Source organism: Aethalodelphis obliquidens, unplaced genomic scaffold (genome assembly GCF_003676395.1).
Source record: "Aethalodelphis obliquidens isolate GAN/ISIS:26980383/991018 unplaced genomic scaffold, ASM367639v1 scaffold22, whole genome shotgun sequence".
In the NCBI taxonomy this organism is placed as follows: Eukaryota; Metazoa; Chordata; class Mammalia; order Artiodactyla; family Delphinidae; genus Aethalodelphis; species Aethalodelphis obliquidens.
This window is the reverse complement of record NW_020837966.1, coordinates 25,101,544-25,124,556: the sequence shown is the minus strand read 5'-3', so window position 1 is coordinate 25,124,556 and position 23,013 is coordinate 25,101,544. Positions and strand designations below refer to the sequence as shown.

The 23,013-nt window shown below is 43.3% G+C and overlaps 1 protein-coding gene across 2 annotated transcripts in view; it reads left to right on the top strand.

The window, feature by feature from the left end:
- The window catches only part of CRBN (cereblon), a 104,448-nt gene that overhangs the window by 53,414 nt on the left and 28,021 nt on the right, over positions 1–23,013 (top strand). The window lies entirely within an intron of this gene.

The window sequence follows — 23,013 nt, the reverse complement described above, 5'->3', positions numbered from 1 at the left end:
GGGGCACAACCGGAATAAAGACGCAGACGTAGAGAATGGACTTGAGGACATGGGGAGTGGGAAGGGTAAGCTGGGACTAATTGAGAGAGTGGCAGGGACATATATACACTACCGAATGTAAAATAGATAGCTAGTGGGAAGCCGCCGCATAGGGAGATCAGCTCAGTGCTCTGTGACCACCTAGAGGGGTAGGATAGGGAGGATGGGCAGGAGACGCCAGAGGGAAGGGATGTGGGGATATATGTATACGTATAGATGACTCACTTTGTTATACAGCAGAAACTAACACACCATTGTAAAGCAATTATATTCCACTAAAGATGTAAATAGATAAATAAATAAAATAACATATTTAAATAGCCACACTTGGCTAGTGGCTACCGTATAGGAAAGTGCAAATTTCTAGCACGTAAGCAGACGGTGGTGCAGAAAGAAAAAAGAAATGCAGGCCATGGAGTCTAATTTGAGAGATGTATTTGCAACTTGGTGGGAGTATATGTTTGACTGCAGATATTTGTTTTTTTTGTTTTTCAGTTTTGAACACTAGAACTTGGATAATTTGTATGTATCTGGAAAAGACTCCAGCTTAAGTTGTAAAGATTTGCCCAGTTCCTTGCCCTGAAAAGGGGATGGGAAAATCCTTAAGCTTTCTGTTCTTACAGAGTATAATTATGTACGTTTTATGAACTAGGAAGAATCAGGGATTTTTAGAAATTTTCCACTCATTGGTCCTTCCAATGATTTGAGAGGCACCAGATACAAACAAATGCATTTCTTCCTAAGTGTACCATTGTTGGGGATGTAATAATGAATGATTTAGAAAACATATATTAAGTGCCTCTAATTGTGTAAATTCTGTACATCAGACATTGCTGGATGGTATTAGAAGCAGGTAGGCTTACAAATTCACACCCTGAGCAGCAGATTGGCATGTCTTTTTGAAAACAGATATTCTGAAATGCCTGGTGTAACCAAAGGGATGATAGACTCCAAGTTCAGTCTCATGCCAGGCCCGAGCTTTTCCCCACTTCTATGAACATGGTGAAATTTCCCATATCTATTAAAATGAGATAGCCAGACAGGGGAGACAATGTATACATAGGAAGAACTCTGTGTTTCGCCTCTACTATTCATGCAGAACTCTTCTGTCACCTGATGTGTCAGCTTTTTCCCACACCAATCAATTCTGTAGTACTGGCTGGGTGTCCTACAGTTCAGTTTGGTTCTGACATAACTACCTAGAGTTAGGCCAGAACCCCCAGGTTAAGGGTCCGGACCCACAAGACTGCCCCACTTCAGATGCCAACCACAAGTCCCAGGTTGTCACCTGTGCTCTAACCAACCAGCTATTAATCGGGGTTCCTGCAACAGTTGGGTTTGATAATTTGCTAGAATGGCTCACATAACTCAGGACAACATAATTTACTGCTTTATTATAAAGAATATAATAAAGGATAGAGATGAATAGCCAGATGAGAGAAGCTGTTTCCTTACCTTTTCCGCCTTCTAGATTCCTCCTGCTTTCCTTGGCCTCTTTCCCCCATCTTCACAGCACATTGGTTTAACCTCTGCTTCTGTTGTTCTATCTCCCTTTTTCTCCCCTTGACCCTCTTGCCTCCCTCTTAGAAAGATGCTTGTGATTAGGTTAGGTCCACCCAAATAATCTTGGATAATCTCGCATCTCACGATCCTTTACTCAATTACATCGGCAAAGTCCCTTTGTGCCATGTAAGGTAACATATTCGTAGGTTGTGAGGATTAGCCTGTAGACACGTGTGGGGACCATTATTCCATCCCAGAGTCCTAAGCAGGTAACAAGCAACTTGAACAGTGAGCAGTGTGCCGCGGGCTCTCTGCTTTGCTTGGACCAGTGGTTCTCTGAGTGCACTTCCTGGACCAGCAGCACCTGGGAACTCGACAGAAATGTGCCTTCTTCAGCCTCACCTCAGACCTGCAGAATCAGAAACTCTAGGGAAGTGGAGCTCGGCAATCAGTATTTTAACAAACACTTAGGATGATACTGACGTACCGTTGAAGTCTGAGAACCACTAGCCTGGGGAATGATTTGGGGAATCAAAGACTGATATTCTTTTCATGCTCTTGGGAGCAGCTGTCTTTCCTGTATTCTCTGTCAAGGAGCGATGTCTTTAAGTTTTTTAGAGGCTAAGTTTCTTTACGATTTAATATCATTATGTATGTGTCATAGTTATTCCCTGCATTGATCCAAGTGGGACTTAAGATGGCTTACAAAATCCAGTGAAGTCATCTTAAGTAGGTGAAGTTTTAGTCCAGTTTTGTTGCCTCTGGGATATCTGTGCAGGGGAGACAGGGTTTTGAGGAGAGGGCAGTGGAGGGCCCTCTACCCCTTTTCTCCTTTTTACCACCCCATTCTCTACTCCACCAGAGCAGCCTTGCATGTATTAGTTATGAGTCAGAAAACACCTTGTTGGAGGAGGTTGGGTAAAGTATGAAGCCACTGATTTACAGAATTAGAAAATGTTAGAACCAGAAGAGGTCTCCAAGAGCATGTTTCCAAGGCTCTCATTTTACAGAGGACTCTGAGGCTCAAAGAGGTCACAGACAAGGTCACACGGTTAATGTGTGGAAGTCAGTACTAGTGGCCCAGATCCCTGATTTTATGCCAGTCACGTAGCGCCTACAAGACAAATAAAAAGTATGAAGTGTTTTCACCTAAAACAAAGAAACGTGACTAAAACAAGGTGACTCTGACCTGCTCTCATTTCCATTAAGGCTCCATACTGTGAGGAAAATCAGGTAGCAGAATGTGAAGATGAAGATATTGGCTGTAATGCAGAGCAGAATGAAATTGAAATTTATCTGAGGTGTGTCCAGACCAAGGGTAGGCATAAGAAATCATTCTAGTTCTATAGAAATAAAAACCCTTTGACAGCAAAGGTAAGAATTTTAGAAAATCAATGGGGTACTTGAAGTTTCTGAAGCTAGTTGCTGGGGCAGGTGGATGGGGGAGTGAGAAGTTGCCCGTACAAAGGAGTGGGGTTTTGAGAATAATGTGAAAATCCAGATGCTAAATTATAGAGCCAACGCAAGGAGTTCTTAAATTTCTTTATAGGAATGAAAATATACAAGAAAAGTGTTCACCATGAGAGCTAGCTGAAGAATGAAGAGCAGGATTTCCTTTCCTCTTTTTTTTTTTTTTAACATCTTTATTGGAGTATAATTGCTTTACAGCAGAAGATGAAAATGTTGATGATTTAAAATGCAGAAATTTCTCACCATGGTCTAACGCATTAAAGTGCGGGGCTTTAAAAATAACCAAGAGAATATTTTCTTGGTTTCTCTTTTCTTTTTTTCTTTCTTTCTTTCTTTTTTCTTGTCTTGGTGAGAGGGAATAAGGTTATTCTAGTGGTAAATATGATTTGGGGACTGATGAATTCAAATCATTAGCATCAGTATGTAGGGTCAGACCTCCTGAGAGGGGCTACTGACCCACTTATTAATTTTCACAGGCAAGGTTAGGGGAAATTTTTCCACTTTTAAAAACTTAGTTGAGCAATTTTTAATGCCATCTGCTTTCGTTTCTTTATTCATTAAGTAGAAAGAGTGTGTGTGCGAGAAAGCGCGAGTGAGAGATCCAATTTCCCCCATGCACTCTCTGTAAGTGTCAACTGCGCCATCTGGTGGCAAATGGGTATTGGTGCACCTGGCCTAAATTTCGCTTTGAAAGATGAACATCAAATTTGAAAAATATCAATATCATGATTTCTCATTACCTTCAATCATTAGATACCAATTCTGATGCCATGAATATTAACTAGAATTCAAAGCGAAAATTAACTAGATGCTTGTTGTAAAATATTTGTTATGAAATGAAGGGCAATTAAAAATTTAATAGATACAAAACTATCAGGTTCTTACCCATAAACAAAGCTTGAGAAATTGTCCAGGTCTGTGATGACAGCTGGGAAGGCTTTTATTTTCCACCCAGACTCAAGGGGGCCCCCCTCAACGCTCATCCTTCTCTACTTCAGCCCCTTATTATTTCTTTCAGATTTATTTTTTATAATTTCCTATTATTTTTATTTGCTTTTTCCTCCAGCATTGCTTTTAAAATGAAGTATATTTCACAAGATTAGGGATTGCTTTTGTGGTTTTCACCCTTGTACCCACAGTGCTTTTAGTAGACACTCAACAAATATTTGTCAGTGAATTTAGTTGAACTAAAAATACTTCATGATAAAACCTGAAATTTAAGAAAAGCACTTATATGAACAACCAAATTAGAAAACTCTCTCTGAGTTAAGTAGACTAACATTTTTCAAGAAATTCAGTCAAAGTGGTATGGATATATCCCCGGTAGTTTCAGAAACTGCAGTTTTTGAGGCCATGCTTCTGACAGTAAAACTGCTAGCATGCATCCGTTTTTCAGTGGGGTGGCATTCGTTTTAAAAGCCCCCTTATTTAGGCTGTGGTCTTTAGCAGTAAGCTGGTGCCTTTCAGAATCAACAGTCAAGTCAAAGAACAGCTGGAAATACACATTTCGATGTTTGCCAGATTCCACTGGGTTATTAAGTGACGTTTAGATAACTGACTTAAGCCCCACCATTGTGAACTTCATAACTCGCTAAGCTTGTAGGTGTCAGTGCATTGGAAGCAAAGTGCTCGGGCTCTGCTTTCTTGGACATGAACCTAGTCATGTCATATGAAGCATTCATTTTCAATCATAGTACTACACTTGTACTTTGACGTCTGACAAATGCCAAGTGTTTCCTGACATACATATTCTTATCATGCAAACCTACTTTAGCAGCAGAAGAAATGGTGGAAAGATAACTGAATTGCACGTGGATTTGAGGTGGACACGGTGCAGATTTCATGTTCAGTTTAGTACATTCAATTTAGAGAGCAATCTTGTAGGTTCCAGAAGATCCTTCTAGGGGCATTATCCACTTTACTGAAAGTTCAAGAACCTCCCAAAGGAAAATGGGGTGCAGAGGAATTAACCACCGTAGTAAAGTCTGGCTCATCTTTAGGGGAGGGGATGTGCTCTGGTTGGCCCTTCTTCCTCCTCCTGCCTGCTCAACGCTTGGTGGGGATCCCAGTGAACCCTGGAGAGAGTATGGAAGTGGGGCTCTACCAGCTGAATTATTGTTATTTACAACAGTAGGATCCAAAACTTAATGTTTCTTAAAATCACCTGGGAAGCTTGCTAAAATGCAGAGACCTAGGTCCAGCTCCTTCTATGTCTATAGATGTGTAGGAGCCAGGAGTCTGGTAACCAGGTGAGGCATAGAACACACCTTGGGACACCGCTGTTTACTACTCTCAGCCCTAGGAGTGTGTGGCCTCTGTCTTCTTCACCACTGTTTCCCAAGCACCGCAGGCACATGGTCGGTATGCAGTGGATAGCTTGTAGGGTGGGGATGAGGGATGGGTGGATGGGTGGAATGCTGGATGGAATGATGCAAGATTATGTATATTCAGGAACTTAAAGACAGGGTGCACCAGAGTAGAAGAGAGAATGGTGAAATTTCTAAGGTTCCCACAGATTCTTTGAATTTCTCTTTAAATTTCTGATACATCATATGCTGCATTTGCCCCCTGATTTTCTGTGACCTTTATTTAAATACCATCTCTCTTTAGAAACAGAGTAATTTTGTCACTTGGGATTAAAAATGATATTTTTGTAAAATGGCAAACCATCTTGACATTTCATAACAAACCTTTTAACAAATTCCTGTTCTCACTCAAAACTCTTCTTCCAAGTAGAACAAAGCCTCCCATCGGTGGTTTTATAAAAACAAAATGCTCGTCTGCCATGAGAGTCCCGTCAGAAGGGCTACAGGGGGGCAGTGGAAACAGGGTAGGCTGTGAGCCAGAACAGCTGGATTCCACCGACAGCCCCTCTTCTGTAATCATCGTGTGACCTTGAGCAAGTAACGCCCCTGTCTGGCCCCAGGTTCCTCACCAGTAAAGTGAGAGGTTTCACCAGATGGTCTCCAAGGCCGTGTTGGCTGTACATGTTTTTTAGAATCACTTCGAGGCTTTGGATTTCCCCCCATACCTCATCCTTGGGAGCAAAAAACAGACTTTCCTGAAGGCCTCCACTGAGTATATTGGGGGAGGCGGAATTATGCCCCCTAAAGATGTCTGTGTTTGATCCCCAAAACTGTGCTATCTTACATGGAAAAAGGTAGTTTGCAAATGTGATTAGGTTAAGGACCTTGAGGTGGGGAGGTTAACAGGAATCATCCAGGTAGGCTGCGTCTAATCACGAGTCCTCAAAATCAGAGAACCTTCCCTGACTGTGATCGGAAAGAGAGATGTGATGATGGAAGGGGGTCAGAGAGGTCACTGGTGGCTCTAAAGACAGAGGAAGGGAGCCCGGGGCCAGGGAGCACGTGCCGCCTTCAGAAGCTGCGAAAGGCAAGGTTCAAGCCTTCCCTGGAGTTTCCGGAGAGGAATGCAGCCCAGCCAGACCCGAAGTGGACTTCTGACTTACAGAGCTGCAAAATAATAAACCTGTATTGTTTAAGCTGCCACGTTTGTAGTGATTTATTGTGGCAGCAATAGAAAACTAACAAGTATGCCTGAAGAATCCAAGTACTATTCAGGAGTTTGGTACTTTCCATAGCTCATTGGGTGGGAAAACCAGGACCTCCTGGGAGAGGGCTCGTGAGGGTCATTTGGCCTGGCCTCAAACTCATCAGGATCCTCACTTTTAGACGTTTTGACCTGGGTCTCTAAAGAATTCCTTTGAAATGTGTGTGTGTGTGTGTGTGTGTGTGTGTGTGTGTGTACATATATGTGTGTGTATAGGTACATACACCAGTATATTCAGCTAGAGTGATTTTTCAGCACCCCTAGGAAAACCATTGAATGGTCTAAAAACACACTTGATAACTCATAACAAATGCCACTCAGGCTAAGCCAGTTGCAGTGGGTACACCCGGTACAAATAGTAGAAGGACCTTCTGAGGCAGCTAGCCTCTATCACGTAGCTCTGGATCATAAACGGAATGAGTCTGGGTCTGAGGAACTTGGAAGCCAAAAGTAGCATCCAGATACGTGTGAAATGATAGAACAGAAGGGGACCGTCAAGATCTCCCAGGCCGCCTCCTTCACCTGCAGGGAACTAAACTGAGGCTCAAAGGATCAGGAACTGCTCCAGAACAAAACCTGAAGTACTCTTCCTGCTACAGCAGACGTTCTCATCAATGAGAAGAAAGCAGGATTGGAGAGTAAACGTTTATCACAGTGTCTTAGAATCCGCATTGCCTCAGTCTACCTTGCAAATCAGCAAGTGCATCACGTTTTGAGGTCTTGCTCCCCAAACCAGGAAACTGACCCTGATTTGAGGGGACAGCCGTGGAAGGCGAGGCAGCTGGATGTACGAGCTGACACACAAGCTATCAGCTCAGGCTGTCTAGAGACTGGCAGACACATCCCCAAATAATAAACAGAATCTCTGCTTTAACGTGGTCTACGATCAACTGTGGCCTAAATTATCTGGAAATGTGGATATCATCACTAGTTTGTTTGATCCCTTAACTAGCATTAATGATCACCATTTAGAATGATAGAGCTGGAAGCAACCTTAGGAGTGTCTAGTTCATTCCTCGAATCACACACACGGAAACGGACTCCAGAGGTTAAGGGCTGCATCCTAGTGGCAGAGCCAGCATTTCAGCCCCATTCATCAACCCCCAGGCACTTGCTCATGCCCTCTGCTCACTGGAACCTACATGATGCTTTTCTGTGAGCGAAGACTCTTGAAGCATCATGAAAAGTGGTTTTAGTTTCAGCCCATGTACTACCTTGTCAGTCTGAGAACTGTGTCTCTTGAGGTCAGAAGTCATGTTCTCCGATACAGGGGAAAAAAATGGACTTGTGATCCCAACTCTTGGGTGAATTAATAAAAGGCATTCCACTTCTAGGGCTGAGGACACAGCTTTTGCAAGAAGACTGGAATGGAAAGCACTCGTTACTCGCCAGTGATTTGATACTCTAATCACCACAGTGTTTGGGAAAACCACAAATTCCTCACTCTCCTCTCATCCAGGTAGCACTGTGTGAGCCGTGTTATCACACAGTGATTATCCAGACACTCATTTTAATATACTTAACAGTAGATGTCCATCCAGAGTCATTAGATAAACTTGAATTTGATGTGAAACCTGATTTGAAGATGTTACTCAGATACGTCAGACCTCAAGCCTCTGCTCAGATTGCTCAGATCTTTATTCCTGATTTCTCTAAGTTCACTCTCTGAATGAAGAGGCACCCAAAATGCTTACCTGTCAAGTGCTACCATTTTAGGAAAATTCATTTTACTGTTAATGCTTAAGGGACTGGGGAGGATTTCAGAATTGGGGTATCTGCATTCTACTCTGATACTTGATGGGTGTCCCTGTGCTAGTTTCAGATCTCATCCTAGACGTCAAATGCATATGTAAGACGAGTTGCGTTCAATGAGTACTGTATGTGGATTATCCATTTGCAGTGATTGATAATGCCACAAAATACTCTTAACTTTGAAACTGTGAGTAATAACATGTTATCTTACTTTGATCGTTCTGAATGCACTTTAAAATCATGCAGTGCCTTGGAGTCATTGCAGAGAATATTGCCTTTTATAGGTCATGGAACCATAGAACTTTGGAAGTGAACAGGACTTTATGTCATTCAGGTGAGGGTTGATAACTAGGTTTTGTATAGTTGCCAACTACAGTTGATTGGTATGGCTCTGGTATGCCATGCTGAGAAGAACTCTTTGGCTACTGGGGCTCAATGGACGAGTGTTATGTGATCATTAGCAATCTCTGCCCTGGCCAGGAGGAAAGAATAGTCACTGGCAGAGCACATATGTTCTGTCGTTAACAAGTCCAAAATTTACAAGCAGCTCATGCAGCTCAATAACAAACAACCCAATCCAAAAATGGGCAGAAGACCTAAATAGACATTTCTCCAAAGAAGATATACAGATTGCCAACAAACACATGAAAGAATGCTTAACATCATTAATCATTAGAGAAATGCAAATCAAAACTACAATGAGATATCATCTCACAGTGGTCAGAATGGCCATCATCAAAAAATCTAGAAACAATAAATGCTGGAGAGGGTGTGGAGAAAAGGGAACCTTCTTGCCCTGTTGGTGGGAATGTAAATTGATACAGCCACTATGGAGAACAGCATGGAGCGTCCTTAAAAAAGTAAAAATAGAATTACCATATGACCCAGCAATCCCATACTGGGCATATACCCTGAGAAAACCATAATTCAAAAAGAGTCATGTACCAAAATGTTCATTGCAGCTCTATTTACAATAGCCAGGACATGGAAGCAACCTAAGTGTCCATCATCGGATGAATGGATAAAGAAGATGTGGCACATATATACAATGGAATATTACTCAGCCATAAAAAGAAACGAAATTGAGTTATTTGTAGTGAGGTAGATGGACCTAGAGACTGTCCTACAGAGTGAAGTAAGTCAGAAAGAGAAAGACAAATACCGTATGCTAACACATATATATGGAATTTAAGAAAAAAAAATGTCATGTAGAACCTAGGAGTAAGACGGGAATAAAGACACAGACCTACTAGAGAATGGACTTGAGGATATGGGGAGGGGGAAGGGTAAGCTGTGACAAAATGAGAGAGTGGCATGGACATATATACACTACCAAACGTAAGGTAGATAGCTAGTGGGAAGCAGCCGCATAGCACAGGGAGATCAGCTCAGTGCTCTGTTACCACCTGGAGGGGTGGGATAGGGAGGGTGGGAGGGAGGGAGATACAAGAGGGAGGAGATATGGGAACATATGTATATGTATAACTGATTCACTTTGTTATAAAGCAGAAACTAACACACCATTGTAAAACAATTATACTCCAATCAAGATGTTAAAAAAAAAAAGATACTTTCTGAAATTAGAAACTAAAAACAAAAGATGAATAACCTGAGGCCAAGCATAGCTCAAAGGACGGGTGACAGTCAACCAGCTGGTCTGCGGCTGAGCAGGACAGGCCACCTCTGTAATGTCACCTCGTGACTTCTAGAAAATAGGAAATCAAATAACAGTGTCTTGGGTGTCTAAAAACTTTGGCAGGGAAAAAAAACCCACAACAAAGCAGAAAAATATATTTGGACGGTGATGTACATTACCTAGGAAATTGGTGACAGTTTATGGAAAAGTTCAAAAGAATTTGATCTTTCAGTGAGTACCATGTAGTTTATAATCATGCTTTCAAAATTCATTTTTCTACACTCAATATATCTGTTTGGATGCCTTTTTTATGCAAGGTACTATATTAGAGTGGTGAGAATAGTAATGAGACATTCCAGGCCGAAGTCCCCCAGCATCCATTCAAGAGACATTTACTGAGCACTTACTTGAGGCAGACAGGGCAGTCAGTCTTGGAGATTTGAAACCAAGTAAAACTCTGCTCTGAAGGAGTGTTCTCTTAGTACACGATATCTGACACCACAACCAATGGTTAGAGCAACTTTGTTTTGTCTTCTAGATCTTCGGGAGATTCCAAGAACCCCAAGATAGAGATGACTCTCTAAAGCAAGCTAAAGCATGGTAAGGGAGAAGCTGGTAATTTTCCAAACTAAATACCCAGTAAAGATGGGAAACTTCAGGTTGTAAATATTTTAATCTTTTACTGAAGTAGAGCCCACCTCCCACATCAAAAGGCATGGCTCAAGAAATAGAACATTACCAACCCAGAAACCCCTGTATTTTCCTCCCCATCCATACGCCTCACATCAGCCCCAAGGGTGGCAACTATCCTGACTTGCAACACCAAATATTTTTTTCAGTTTTTGAACTTATATCGATGGAATCACATTACATTTTTTGTTTTCTGTCTTCTTTTGCTCAACAATAGTTTTGCTAGAATTATTCTTGTTCTATATAGCTATAGTTCGTCCAATTTCTGTTACTGTATAGTATCACCCTATATAAATATAGACTTCAATTTCTTTATCCATCCTGTGTTTGGAGGATATTTGTGTTACTTCCAGATGGGATTTGTCCCCGAAAATATTTTCTATGAACGTTCTTGTACATGCATCTCTACCGGGGACATCCCTGCGATGTAATAGCTGGGTCACACGTGTGAGCATTTTGTAAGCGCTTCCACAACGTTTGCCAGAGTGGCTGGAACCAATTTATACTCCTGCCTGTCGTGTTGGAGAGTCCCCATTGTTCCATATCCTCATGAAGATTTGGTATTCTTCATATATTTAATAGTAATCAGTCTTGTAGGTCCCCTAGAGTTTTAATTTGCATTTTCCTAAATTACTAAGAAAGTCAAACGAGTTCTCATGTTTGTTGGGCGTTCGGGTATTGTCTTTGGGAAAGTACATGTTCAAATGTTTTGCTCATTTTTCTTCTGGACTTTTTACAAAAGAATTGTACAAGTTCTTTGATAAGTTGGATTATATTCAAAGTAAGAAGTTCTTTTCATCAAAAGACACCACAAGAGTGCTTCCGTCAGGGTCCAGTCAGGAGACATAAACCACCCCCGGTTACTTGCAAGGAGAGAGTTTAATACAAAGAATTATTAGCTAGATACAAAACTGCCATCTCTGTAACGGAATATCAGACCGAAAGAAAACACCAAGGTCTCGCGGAGGTAGCACCAGAAAAAGGTGCCCCGACCTGCCTCCCAGCACCAGGGGAGCACAGGGAAATGTTGACACTATTAAACTCAGAAACCCTGAGAAGGGGCTCCCGCCCAGCCTGCTGAGCAGGAATTTGGGTCTCTGAGGAAGAGGCACAGCCACCTGGTGCTGGGTCTCTGAGACGGGACGCAAGAGTGCTGGAAAAGCTCCAAACTGGATTTGATTGCTGCTCTGGGAGCAAAGTCACACTGTTGCAATGAAGTGCTTGGTGCCTTGGGAACAAGAAGCAGGCAGGAAGGCTCGGTGCCCAACTGCTCCAGCCTCGCAGTATCCCGCTAGCGCCCCCTACCGGCGGCTGTCCAAGCCGAGCCTGGTGGGCCATGTCGGGCCCCATCACCGCAAATAGAGAAGAAGGGGGTCGGAGCTGAGAGAGAGAGCGCTTAATACTTATCATGAGAGCACGAAGGCAAAGAGTGGGGAACAACAACGGGCTTGAATCTAGGCTTGAGATGTGTAGCAGTTCAAAATAGCTAACCTTTAGTAGTTAAAATAGCTAAGCTAAGCACGTGTTTGCCGTGTACCCGCTTGCGGTAAAGCTTCACCACATCATCACACCTCATCTCACATCAGCCCATTAGGATGAGCACTCTCACTATTCCTACTGAAACGATGAGAAAATAAAGGCAAGAGAGTTTAAGTAACCTGCCCAAGGTCATCCAGCCAGGAGGTGCCAGGGAGAACAGATAACAATTCGGATCAATCTAACTCATTTTTATCTTCATGCTCCAATCCAAAAATAGAGGCTTTACTGTAAAACTGTACAGGATTGTGGTAAATGAGACAGGAAAATTCATAACAGGTCTCCTGACTCCAGGGAACTTCTACAGTCATCAGTATTTTCTGGTCATATTAGCTCATAAAAATATGGCAGGTGACATCAATATCTTTCCTTCTTTACCTTTTTTTGAAGTCCTTATCTTCTTTCAGCTGGTCTTTCAGGCGTCCTTGTCACTGTGGTGAAAAATACCACAGATTCTACGCATGTGCTTGAAGCTACTTTTACTGACTGTCGCTTTGATTTCTGTACTTTGTTCTCGCAGATGGTAACTGTCTTTGGGTGAGAACAGTCCTTTGCCTTTTCTACAATCGAAACCTAGACCCACACTGCTCCCAAAGCCGTAACCAATGGGAAAACTGTCCGGTTTATTCCCTTCCTATACACAATTGTCTGAATGCAGTTGAAGCACCTGTAGACACAGCCACTGCACTTTCCTCATGGTGGACGCTGCGTCCACATGCTGAGATTTGGAGAAACTGTGAGAGCTCGGTTGTTCATTTATCGTCCGGCTGAAGCGTAGGGTGAGCTAAAAATCTGACTTCCTTTAAAAGCTGAATCTGTGCGGCGCTCTTGTGCAATTAGTTGGGGGAGCCAAGTCTCACTGGGCAGCCTCTGGCTCTCAGGCGTCTCCTCGCCCTCCCCTCCCCACGCCGTCAGATTCTCCACCTGGCAGCCAAATGCTAATTGCCAAACCTGATGGCGTGACTCCCTGCTCTGGGGAAGGGGAAAATTCTTAGTGTGGTCCTCAGGGTGTGCTCTCCCTGCAGCCTCACCTCAGCCACCTTCACCTTCACGCCCTGTCCTCCAGCCCGCCGGGTCCCTCCTGCCTCAGGGCTTCCCGCTATGCCATCCCCTACCCCACAGACACCGTGTCCCCCCCCCACCACCGTAGTTGGCCCTTGCGCACGCTTCAGGGATCACTTCCCGAGGAAGGGGTTTGGGGCTTCCCTCCCCAGACAGGCCAGCTCCTCCCGTGAGAGGCTCACAGCTCCCTGGAGTTTTCTGTTCCAACATTCATCATTTGTGACATGTGCTTGCATGTCTAAAAAATCCAAGTCTGTTGTGGTTTTCCCACCAGAATGTAGCTTCTCGGGGAGGATGCAGTTGCTGGTTTTGTTCACCATCGTGTGTCCTCAACACCTAAGAGTTCACTGGAACATGGACATCGTTGAAAAAAGATGTCATGAAGGGGTAATTGACCTCCATGAGCACAGCTGGTGGGGGGCAGTGAGCAACCTCTTTATCCTAGATCTGCTCGGAATTTTCCTCTCCACAAAGGCCATTGCAAAGCAATATTGTCGTGTCAGCTGCTTTCATTTGTTTTTATCTGTCTGGGTAGGCTCGAGCTTGAGGCACCCTCTGTCACAGCAACACACACAGGTTGTGGGGGGCACTGCATGGGCGGTCCGATTGGGAGGTTCTCAGGCGGGGCCCAGGGATCTGCATTTAACAAGCACCCCAGGCTTACCTTGAACACACTGGCCCAGCCACACACGGCTCCATCCCCACCCCAAACCAACCTGACCTCAGAAATCTTGTCTCCATTTCAGGACCTCTGTATCTTCAACATTCTGCCCTGCATTAGTTTCCTTTCACCACTGTAATAAAGTGCCACAAACTCGGTGCCTCAAAGGACACAAATTTATCGTCTTATTGTTCTGGAGGTCAGAGGTCCAAAATCAGTCTCAGTGAGCTGAAATCAAGGTGTTGGCTGTGCGTCTCCTGGAGGACCTGGGGAGGCTCTGTTTCCTCGCCTTTTCCAGCTTCTAGAGGCCGCTGAGTTCATTGGCTCGTGGTCCCTCCTCACCGCACCTCTGCTTCTGCATCACATCTCCTTCTCTGACTCTGACCCTCCTGCACCCTTCTTGTCAGGACCCTAGTGATGATACCGAGCCACCCCAACAGTCTACGGTCATTTTCCATCTCAAGGTTCTTAGTTTCACACATCTGCAAAGTCCCTTTTGCCACATAAGGTAACATAGTCACAGGTTCCAGGGCTTGGGTTGCGGAGCTCTTTGGAGGATCATTATTGTACCCAGCATATGCCGCAACCCTCCCCCCAGCATCCTTCCTTTGCTCCTGTTTCTAAGGACTGCATATCCCTCATATTTGCCAAGGCTTCCACCACACCCGCCTCCCTTCTGCTGTGCCCCTTGTCCCACAGGGTGTGTCCCACCTGTGGTCAGACCATGCCTCTCATAGTCTTCAACTAGAGTAACTAAGTTCTTTTTGGAGACAAACTGGTGTGAATTTGAATTACCAGCTCTGCTGCTTCCATGCTGTGTAGGCTTAATAACCAAACTGAACCTCTCTGGTTCCCTTCTAGTGGGCTTAAAAATGCCTACATTTGGGGCTATTGGGAGAATTAACTGAAATAATGGATGGAAGCTCTCTCCCAGGGCTTGGCAGGTAGAAAGCGTTCAGCTAAGGTAGATTATTACAATCATTATCTTCCATGTGTTTCCCCTTTCTTTTGTCCTAACTCGGGACCTGGAGGCCTATACTACCTTTTTTTATTGACGTATATTTGATTTACAGTGTTGTGTTAGCTTCAGGTGTGCAGCAAAGTGATTCAGTTATATATATGTATATATATATATATATATGTGTGTGTGTGTGTGTGTGTATATATATATACACCCTTTTTCAAATTCTTTTCCCTTATAGGTCATTACAGCATATTGAGTAGAGTTCCCTGTGCTATACAGTAGGTCCTTGTTGGTTATCTATTTTGTATACAGTAGTGTGTATATGTTAATCCCAGACTCCTAATTTATTCCTCCGCCCCTCTCCCCTTTGGTAATCAGAAGTTTGTTTTCTATGTCTGTGGGTCCATTTCTGTTTTGTCAGTTAGTTCATTTGATTCATTTTTTTTAGATTCTACATATAAATGCTATCATGTGGTATTTGTCTTTCTCTGTGTGACTTAACTTCACTTAGTATAATAATCTCTAGGTCCGTCCATGTTGCTGCAAGTGGCATTGGGTTCTCTCTGTAAGCCATCCCTCTAACAGCACATACTATGACAGGATAGACAGAGGCTGGACTTTTCTGTCTGTCACGTTGAATTTGGTCCAACAATTGTTTATCAACCCCATCCCAGCACTGGGCTATTCACAGAGCATACAGAGATGAGTGAGGCATGGTCTCTGTCCTCAGCAGACACTCCACAGATAATGGGACAGATAAAAATAAAATTTCATAATAAAGTGGCAAATGCCATAGTTGCTTGGAGCGATCAGGAAAGATTTTTGGATGAAGGGACCCTTGAGCTGAGTGAGGTAGGAAATACTTTTTCAGGAAAAGGCTTATGGCTTTTCAAATTCATTGATTACATCGCTGCCCAAGGCATTGGGCCAAACCATCATCAGCAAGATTTACACTTGACTATTTCAGAATAACAAGAGCTTCACCACTCTGTTCTTTTAAGCCCAAGCCTGGCACAGTGAGAGCTTGTGCTGAGGGCCTGGCTGATCCCAGGATGCTCTGCTTTTCCAGGGGCAGGCCTGACATATATTTAAAGCAGAACAGTCACTTTGCTTGATTGGAATATGGTGGCTGCCCCAGCATCTTAGCCACCACAGAGAGACGCCTGCTGAGAGTACAGTAGCCATGTGATAAGGCACAAAAGACATCAGGCTGGACTGTAAGTCACTGGCTCTCTGACTTCTTAGCTCTTGACTCATTACAGCAGTGCAAAAGCCCTACCTCTGTCCATCCTATGTGTTCTGGCTTTCTAGAACGAAAGAACTCCAAGATGGCTAGATGATGGAGTGAACACAGTAACAATCACATCTCTGAAAATGCTTCAGTCAACCAACATAATGATCAGCAAGGGCAAATCCCCAAATAATTTCTCAATTACATCAATTCATGAAACAATGAGAGCAACAGTCCAGGACCAAGACCGACTGAGACAGCACAGACGCAGTCCATGTAATCCAGAACCCTTCCAGAAAGTGCTGGGAACCCCTTCACCTCATGCTTCCACGTTCTCATGCTGCCATACTTGCCGTACTGCCAAAGCATTGGGTGGTTTCCAGACTTCTTGATAGAACAGAAAATGAAAGTCTTTAGCAAAGTCTAATAATACCCCAATTTTAGTTTATGAAAACCAAGTTTTAGTTACCCTTATTTTTAAATTTCATTAATAAATAGTCCTCCTTGTGCGTCAAAATGAAAATCTCTATGTGCTTGTGTCTACTGTCTCCAAAGAAAAGACTTTCATCCTGGGATGCATTTACCATCCATCCAGGAAAACCCCTGCAGCCTGCAGTGGAGTCAAGGCCACACCTAATTTTACTAGTCTAGAGAAACCTACATGCATTCTTCATCTTCCCGCCCCATGGACTTGCTTCTCCATGTCATCTGTCTTGGGGGAAGCTGAGGGGTGTCCAAAGAAGCAAGAATAGTGCTCCAAATCTATGGTTAAAGGACAAATCTGGAGGTAGATCTAGGCAGTGGAGAGGTGAGGACCAAGTGGATAGGATAAAGGTTAAGCAACACGCTGTGAGCTAAGATCTGAGTTCACCAAGTCATAGAAAATGAAAGCTGATTGGGACCTAGAAAATTATTCGGCCTGAACCTCCCACTTCAATGGGAGAAAGTGACTTGTGATCATAAAAAATAGGGATGATAGCACCTGCCTCTCAAGATTGCTGTAGATTCAATGAAAGGATAGCATGCGTATCAATTTTGGATCAGAGTAACCATTTAACATGTGTTTTTGCTGGTCTGCAAGTAACAGAACCAGAACTAAGTCTTCTAACTTAGAGGAGGTGCTCTGTCAGGCTGCCAGGAGGCCCAAGCACACAGGAAACTCATAATAAAACAAGGACAATCTCAAGAGCATGATGCTGGGCCCAAGACTTGGTCCACTCAGGTGGATTTTATATGTTTCTGTTTGGATAGCAATGAACCTCGAGGCCAGTGTATGACTCCATCTAGTAAAGTGATTCTTTATACACTGCTCTCCCACGGCAGGAAGTTCTTCTAGATAGCGCTTGTCACATTGTGCTTGTGCTCTCACTTATGTGTGTCTTATTTCAACTACTATCGTGATCCCTTTGGGGAAAAAAAATACACCTTTTAATTTTTTTTAAATTATGACAGTACTTACAGTTATGTTTACTCATAAATTATTGTAATCATGACATCTTGGAAAACTAGAAAGGTTTTAGAAGCCAGTGGGGGGAGGGAGGAATCCCAGTATTCAGAGGCAACCACTATGTCAGAATATTTCTTTATTTTGGTTGTGTATTATTTTCTTTGTCCATTTCGTTCCATATATATCAGTCAGGATTTTCAGTAACAAAAAGAAACTGATGCTGACTCATTCAAGCAGAGAAACAATTTGTAAGGAAGAGATCAAATGACTCAGAAAATATTGGACATTGACTTGGTTTCCACCTTGCATGTTTTAAATAATGCTGTTTCGAACATCTTTGTGTGTAAATTTTTGTCTGCTCTGTGAATTATTTCCATGGGATAAATTTCTAGATGTAAGGACTGAAGGTGAATCCTTTTACATAATAAGATCCCTCTTCTTGGGTCCTTAGTTTTTATTAAGCTCTCAGATGGCTGACATTAAGTCTGTAAGTAATTTTTATGAAGGAAATTGAGCGAGTGACACATCCCTTCAGTGCTTGCCGATCTAACATGCTTACACTATAAGGCCTACCGACTGCTGGTTGCTGTAGCCACATGCAGCGGTCTGATGTCATCACTGAAATGTGGACAATTGAAGGAGAAGCTTCTTCGTGTTGCCACTGCCACGCTAACTAGCCCCGTGTCAATGCCGAGTCCAGTGGTTTCATAAGAGTGGTGAGGACCCTTTCCTCTTAGAAGGTCCCTGAACTCCTTATAGAAATGCATCTGCTCCTTCCAGCAACCGTCATGGTTTACATACAGTGTCTTTTGACAAAAAAAAGCAACGTATAATGTGGCCGCTGCTCTGGGTACTTTGTTAGGTTGTTTATATGCTGCTTCCCCTGCCCCTCACCTTCACACTACAACCCAGCCAAGGGCAGAGACTACATTTCAGTCATCTTTTTTCTCTAACTAACTCATTATCCTCATTTTCTCAGTAGGATGTAAGCTCCCCGAGGACAGCCACTCCTGTGTGTTTCCTTGCGCTGTCAGTTTCCCTGGTTCCTGTAACATCACCTGGCACACAGCACACAAGCAGTGAACATGCTTATTAATCTGAGTTGAAGAAGAGCCAAGTAATTCAGAGTCTGGAGTCTTAGAATGATTTTTGTCTCTGAACACGTCCAGGTTCTGTTCTCAGCTCTGGAGCTGGCTTACACATCATCTAAGCCTTTTTCTGTCTACTTGGTTTTCCAGTTAGTTTCTCTACCGAACACATTATTAGACTGTTTTATCCAACTTCCTATTTTTCTTTCATTGAAAGCCACATTTCTCATGCATCCATTAATAACTTCACATGACATACCTTTCCCAGTTAACACCAAGGATCTAAATTTTTCTGCCTCTTCTTGACGTGAAAGGTAAACTAAAGTCAGTGGTAGGTAAGAATGCATTTACTAGAATTTGGGGACCCACATCCTCTTCACGCCATTGGAATCATATTTATTCAGACCCTAATCTGAGCGGTTTTTCCTTTCTCTCTTCTCATCTCCCTCTTGAGTTGCTTGACTTTTCATATAGCGCAGATGTTATGAGCTAGTTTATTCTCATTACGTCTGCACTGGTCATCGTGCTGGTCTCTTATTTTTGAGCTAGTAGCTTATGAAGTTACTCAATTCCTGGCCTTGGGTCACATCACAGTGTTTTAGAACTGTCCATGGATTGTCAAACCATGGTGCCCCTTAAGTGTAGAAGTGTGATGAGAGCTAAAAGCATGGACCTCAAGCGTTCCACTTTCATTTGTTTATTTATGCATCCGTGTAAAGTTTATCTGGGCAAAGTATTCTGAAACATATATGGGTATATATCTGAATATATGTGTGTATATATGTTTGTACACATATGTACATTCATGTATGCATACACACACCCACAGACACACAGGAAAAGCTCTGAGTTGGTTCCACCCTGTGGCAGATGTTACTGGTGCAACCACAGTACAGAGTATTTTGAAGTCAGGCTTGGATTCACTTCAGCCAGTGCAATATGCGTGGAGGGGACAGGTGTCACCAGCAGGCGGGAACATTTAGGAGGCAGTGCTGAATTCTTCAGGCCTTTTTCTATACCATGGCAACCGGTGATTATAGACGTATATACCTCTAAAGAGATGGCACAAGGCTGAAGAAGCAGACTAGACGGGGGATCCATCTCAGAGAATCACCAAACCAGAACAGACCTGATTTGGGAGAAAAAAAAGAAAAACTTGTGTTAATCCACTGAGATTTTGTTCTAATTGCAAAACTTCACACATCCTGGCCATTGTAAACCGTTACATGCAAGACTAAGACTAAAAGGCCTGCGGAGGGGAGACACTGAAATGACCCAGCCAAGACCACAGATGGAAACAAGGTAGTGACTAGAACCCAGGACTCTGCACTCCTTGCTTTGCGTTCATCTCCCTGTGATACTCTGGACGCCTTTAACTGCAGTGGAAACAGCCCGTGGCGTCAGGAAAAGCTCCTGGATGAGTCATGAAAACAGTATACAAGTTTAAAACCATAAATTGCCCAACACTTTACTGCCTTGCACAATCTTCCCTCTTTTACCTGTCAGGTCAGAGATGGATGGGATGGCAGGAAGTCTCAGTAAATTGCAGCATTAAGTATCATCACAAATAATCATTTTTGCAAATAATCCAACCTGCTTGGACTTGAATAGGCTCTGGTGTATCTGAAAATATTACCGTAGCAGTCAAAGATGTATATAAAGGTATTTTTTCGAATCCCAAATGATTCACCATGTTACTGAAATATGAAAGTGAGTAGTTAATAAAATTGTCAGCATTTTGAAGGGGCCATGAAATATCCTTATACATCTGGTTTTCTGCCTGCTCTCTCCCCTCTAGGGCTGCATAAACTGCCAAGATCCGTCTTTCATTCCCTTTTAACTCTGGGATTTACAGGATAATAGATGCCAAAATGCACATCCCGTGATGACAATGGCTTCCAGACCCAGCGCTTGAAGGTGAGAAGTAAAGAAGAGATGCATTGCCCCGATAGAGTATTACCTTTCCTGATATTCAGGTTGCCCCCCCCCCCCCCCAAATTAAAAAGATCTCTCCATTTGGGCAAGTTTTGAAAACTAGCTATGGTTTCTGGAAATTAGGAACATGAGACTTAACAGGATTTTAATTCCAAAGATTTTTTTCTTAAGTTAGTACCAGCACTACTTCATGAAAATGTTGCAGAGCTACAAAGAATTGAAGATCCCTAACTCCAACCCTTTCTTGTCAAGGAGTGCTAAACATGACTTGGAATCCTCCACAGTGGTTGTTGAAGACTGCATAGACCCGGCACAGTGCTCCAAGCTCCTCAGGAACATATAATTCATTGTCCAAACTGGCACACTTTGGAGAGGGGAATGGGGCAGTGGGTGCTCTGGTCCACTAGACACACACCACGGCTGCCATGGACCAGTTAGGGTTGGTGTCACTCTCCCTATACGTGCCCATACGACAGGTGGCAAACACAATGCCGAACGGATCCAGGCAGGGCCACCCCATCTAAAAGGGCAGCTGCCAGTTTCTTCAAGGCAATCGTTCCCACACATGAATCTAAACTACAGTTGCCAAATGTTCCCATTTTCAAAAGGAAATCAATATTTGTATGTGTATCCTTCAATGTCTAAATGTTGTCAGTTCATTCAAAAACTCAAAATACCACAAAGACCAAACACTTCCTTCGAATTCTCTCTTGGGGGTCACCAGTTTTTGACGTCTGTCTTAAGAGCGGTAGACAGAAGTGTCACACTGGAAGACTGGGAATGGGCTCTGGGGACGAGGTAAAGCTGTCACTTACATGTGCTTTTGCACACAAAGGTAAAGAGTCAGAAGATTTACAGAGTTCCAGAATTAATGAATTAATCCCTTCATTTAAAAATGATAATATTATAACTACAAGTAAACCTAGCTTTGATTTTTCTGAAGTTCATGATTTCCTTCGAAAGCTCCTTTTGGCTGTTTGGACTAGCTTGGCTGGTTTTATTGGGCAAACCAATATGGAGCTTAATCTTCATCCCTGCAGGAGTGAGGAGGAACGAAATCTCGTCCTTTAATCATGAAGGAAAAACTTTCCGTTTTTGCTGTTCCCCATGGCTGCCAAGCCAACTTTCTCTGTGTTACATCAGCCAGAAGAACTGTGTCTCCTGGCTGCCACGAACTGCAAAAAATCACAGGGAGGGGGAGTGGGCTGTGACGGGCTTAGAGCAAATGGGACTCTGGGGGGCTGGGCACACCGTTGCCCCAAACAAAATGAGGGTTCTTGGCCAGGAAGAAGAGAGGAATTGGTGTCGGGTCAATCAGCAATGTCTCCCATAACTGTGCAATTCATTCATTCCTTCATTCTATAAACATTTTTTTGAGCATTTTTTAAGTGACAGGCCCTTGGGACACAGGAGTAGACACAAGGGGCATAGATCTCTGACTTCCCCCACTGAGTTTACATTCTTGGAGTGGGGAGGATATTTTTAAAAAGTAAGCTTCACAGTATTTTAGAAGGTGATCAGTACTCTGAAAGAAAATAAAACAGAGAAGGAGGATAGAGGGTGATGAGACTGGGGTGGGGTTGCAGTTAGATATTGGGTAATCTGGGAAAGACTCCCTAAGGGGGGGCATTTCATCAAAGACCTGGAAGATGTAAGGCAGCAAATCACATGCCCACACGGGGGCAGAACATTCCAGACAAAGGGAATAGCCAGTGCAAAGGCCCTGAGGTGGGAGCAGCCCCTGCCTGGTTGTGTAACAGAGGGGCCAGAGCAGTGGGAGAGCCTGGATGGTAGTGAAGGGAGGTCAGAGCAGGATGTGGAGGCCACTGGGAGGAGGTGGCTTACAGTGAGGTGGGGAGGGAAGGAGGGGCTCTGAGCGGGGTGGTCACGTGGTCTGACTCTGGCTCCTTTGTTGAGAATGAGCTGTGGGCACCAAAGGTGGAAGCCAGAAAACCATCACTGAAGCTCTTGCAGTAATCCAGGCAAGAGATCATTGGCTGCTTAGACCAAGGCGGTAGTTTTCTTTAACACATTAAAAATCTATTTGCAGATGATACAAAAGCCAGAAGGGAGCCCAAAATGTCTCTTCCCAGTATGTGTATCCCTTGCTGCTAACATAGTGTGGAAGCCAGAAATTAAAAGTGCAGTGGGGCTTTTTTGATTCGCATTTTCTCTCATCTAATATCAGCCTTAATTATATCCTATTAAAGTTAATTCTCGAACTATAAGACAAAGATCTATGAAATTGTAAGTTTCCTTTCCCACTGGTTTGCAGAGCTCCTTATCAATGAATACATTTCATACAAACAAGAAGCAATGTAAGCCACTCAGTGTGATGCCTTATTCCAGGATAAAGTTACCCAATTAAAAATAAATGGTGAATGATCATGTTTTCCTTTCTGGTTTTAATAACCAGGGCTTAATCCAAG